The sequence below is a fragment of the Panicum virgatum genome, chromosome 4N, assembly GCF_016808335.1.
Source record: "Panicum virgatum strain AP13 chromosome 4N, P.virgatum_v5, whole genome shotgun sequence".
NCBI lineage: Eukaryota > Viridiplantae > Streptophyta > Magnoliopsida > Poales > Poaceae > Panicum > Panicum virgatum.
In genome coordinates, this window is record NC_053148.1 from 17264849 (window position 1) to 17268407 (window position 3559).

The 3559-nt window shown below is 42.2% G+C and overlaps 1 long non-coding RNA gene across 2 annotated transcripts; it reads right to left on the reverse strand.

Annotated features, from left to right (window-relative positions):
• Positions 1-789: 789 nt before the first annotated feature.
• Positions 790-2957, reverse strand: LOC120668815. Of its 2 annotated transcripts, none has more exons than XR_005672581.1 (3): positions 2848-2957; positions 2340-2490; positions 790-1062 (listed from the first exon to the last, which is right to left on the reverse strand). It is a non-coding gene; the product is annotated as an uncharacterized LOC120668815 (long non-coding RNA). The 2 variants fall into 2 exon arrangements; XR_005672580.1 differs by having other exon boundaries at positions 2340-2743.
• Positions 2958-3559: the final 602 nt, after the last annotated feature.

Here is a 3559-nt window from a genome sequence, read left to right on the forward strand (position 1 = left end):
TTCTTCCAAAGGTGGCAATTAATGGCCAAATGTCGATAAATCTGTGTTGTTCAACTGTCTTGTTGGGGTACGCCAATCATCATCACTTCAGTGTTGTGTCTGAATGTTGGTCACCATATAATGTTCAGACCTAAATGCAGAAGTTGCTTCAATAAGTTGAATTCTCATGCTTTGCAGGGAGACATGGTTATCGTTGTTGATGAACCTGGTGTGACAAGAGATTGGTTATATGGGTGATCTTATTAGGGTGATCAGAAGTTTATGGCTATCGATACGGGTGGGGTAATTGCTTTATCAAAGTCTCAAGCAGGTGTGATGGAAGAACTTGCTGTCACTATTACTGCACGAAGACATTGTGTTGATGGGCATGAGGACTTTCTTAACGGAGAGTGCACACGCGTTAGTTGCTTGCTTGCCGGTGCTGGAGTTGAACGTGAGTTGCACGCTAGAGTTGATGCTTGTTCGAGAGTTTGGGTGAAAATTGCCTTTTTGTATATGTTTTAATTTTCTTTGAGTTCTTTCATAAATTTGCTTCATTTGATCCCAAAAAGTTGCTTCATGTAACCATGAGTTGAATGGTAGTATTAGTCAAGTAGAAATAACGTGAGCAGATAGGACTTTGGAGGGCTGGTGGTGAGTGTAATTCTAGTAGAAAATTACTCGCGATGCTACTTTTAATGTACTGACCGGAGTTACTTCCATATATAGAAAGCAGAATTTTTTTATTCTATTAAACTTTCCTAATCAGGGCGGCCGTACGGCCGGACGACCGTATGTTAGCCAGGTCCAAATATATAAACATATTTGAATCTTCACCGTATACTCTCAAAAAAACTGAAAATAAATACCCAGGTGCGAGTCTTTACATAAAACCTATTGAGTCATGTTTGAAAGATTGTCAAAGCAACAAATAAACAGAACTGACAAAGCCTATTCTCAAAATCCAATTGGTAGATAACATATGATGATGCAGGATAAAATAGCATGATAAATCCTCTTATACTCAGACCATGGTCTTGTCCTATGTCTTTCTAGCAGCTTGAGTATTGAACTTGGAGCCTCCTGCAACAAACCAACATGTAGAGTTCATGACATGCTTATTCAACAAAATAAGCTATGTAACAGTCAATTACATTGTTTTCATGTTCTTGATACTAGCAAGCTATCTATGACTATTGACTAACTGTAATCCTCTTATACTAGCAAGCTTTTTCAGATTAAATACTATGGAGCAGTGAATAAACTAATAGAACCAATCTGCTGCCAGAACTAGCATAGCTGGAAATTATATGAATCAAATTCAAATATTATCTAGCAAATAGTGGCCAGAATGGTTCAGTGAACGATCACTCAAGCTAGTAACAACAAAAGCAATACAGGGACAGGCCAAAAGCAATAGAGCCAGAATAGTTCAGTGAACGTCTGATTTGCTGACCAAATAAGAACTAGGATGCTACTAAATGTTTTACATGCTTTTAGACTTGTACGTTCCTTCGGCACCTTATAAAAAATCCTTTGGCAAAAAAAAGGGCAGGCCATGCAAACACTCATGTGCAAGATATGCTCCTTCCCCAACATACCAGTTTACAATAGGACACGCTGAGCTACCATACCAGTTTTATGACATCAGAGGGGTGGTAAAGGGGCTAACATTTTGAACTAGAAAATCTAAGGGCCGGGCTCTAATCTTGTACAATTTTGAACTAAAAAATTTAAGGGCTTTGTTGGGATGTGAAGAGGCCACTAGGGCCATGGCCCATTACCACCCCTAATCAGAGGTTGCCAATCACTTCGTTTGTATGCTTTCTTTCCATAAAGGCATGTCTATTCAGAAAATAACATTTCATATATGCACTACTATTATTCACATTTTAATAGTATAAAACATCCCAAAGGCACAGAGAAAGAAAATAAGAACTTTGAGATAGGATATAGAAAGCACCATGTATTTTGCAGAAAGAACAAGACAGTCAAAAGCACCACCAATCTTAGTGGTTCATAGGAATACATATAGCAGGTTTTGTCAGTAAGAGTTCTTGACACTTGTACGTACATCTATGTGTAGGTAACATATTTCATATCTTGGTCACATATTGAAAACCATAGAAAAGTGTCATCGAATAACTTGATAGAGAGTTTATAGGCTACGACCTGGGTGCCAAGTGACAACTAACATTTCATTATCGCACATCAAAAGGTGACCCAAAAAAAACCTGAAAATCAAGATCACAAAAGGACTGCAACCAGCTAGGATTATCCTTGGAGGCACTAATTTTTGACAGACCCACCATCTCAAACGAGCAACAAATCGATGAGCAAATCGATGAGTCCTTGTGTACCTAATGTTGTATCCATCTCCTACTTCAAAAGTCAGCTGGGCAGGACGGCAGGAGCAAGGATGGGATCATGAACGGATCAGTCTCTCCCTAGCACTCCAACTGCTTGAAAGCAACATCATGCTCAGAAGATCAGATAAACCAGCTGCTCGATCTGCACAAATGTGACGAAACGTAAGAGCAATGATTTCCCTAACACTACAAATGTAAGAGCTGCGAATCGGTAGGTGCTGCTCGCCGGCGGGCCGGCCGGCCTGCTGGCTGCCGATGCGAAGCAGGCGGGTGGGCCAATCGGCAATCAGCTGCAGTGATTTCTCCTTGAATATATCGAGCTCCAACCTCCAAGAACCCTAACCCCCGCTGCCCGCGCTACTGGAAGACCAGCGCACACAAATCCATCAGGGCCGCTGGCAATTAGTAACAACGGGGATCCAATATCACCACACAAGATCGAGCAAGACCGGATCTAAATCGAGAGAACAGGGGAAGGAAGAGGAGGGTGGCGCCTTACCGGCGAGAGCGGCGCGAAGGTGGCGGAGGTGGTGGTACCGCGCCGTGTGTGCCGCCACATGCCGTCTCACCTCGAGTCGCGCTGCTGCCGTCTCGCCTCGAGTCGCGCCGCCAGGAGAGTCTTTGACATGCCATTAACAAAGTTCGTCGCGCTGCATTAAGGCTATCTCCAACCATTCCCCTATCCAACCCCCAAACATACTATTTACTATATTTTACTACTTCACTCTAAAAGATTCCTCTCCTATAACTCCTTCTCTCCAACCATTTCCCCATATCTATTTCCCCTATATAATATCACTCATTAACTAACTATTTATTTAACGTTTTTGAATTTAAAAAAAATCATACAGTATTTGTACTGTCATAATACGCATTATCATCATGTTACGGGGCTCAAATGAAATTAATATCGCGAAGAAACAGTGTGATTAGAAATATAGGGGGAGTTTCAACTCCCCCCTTATATAGGGGGAGCTATAGGGGGAACCGTTGGATCGGATTTCCCCTTATGGCTCCCCCGATATGGGGTGGGGGGAGGGATGGGGGGCACCGTTGGAGCTAGCCTAACAAAGTTCGTCGCGCCTTATATGCCACTAAAAAGTTGAGTGGATCAATTGTGCCATTGCGCGAACTTCTTTTGACATGTGTGCCATTCCATCCATATTCTTTTAGAACTTAACTGAGTTATTGCCCTTATAGGTGGGACCCAC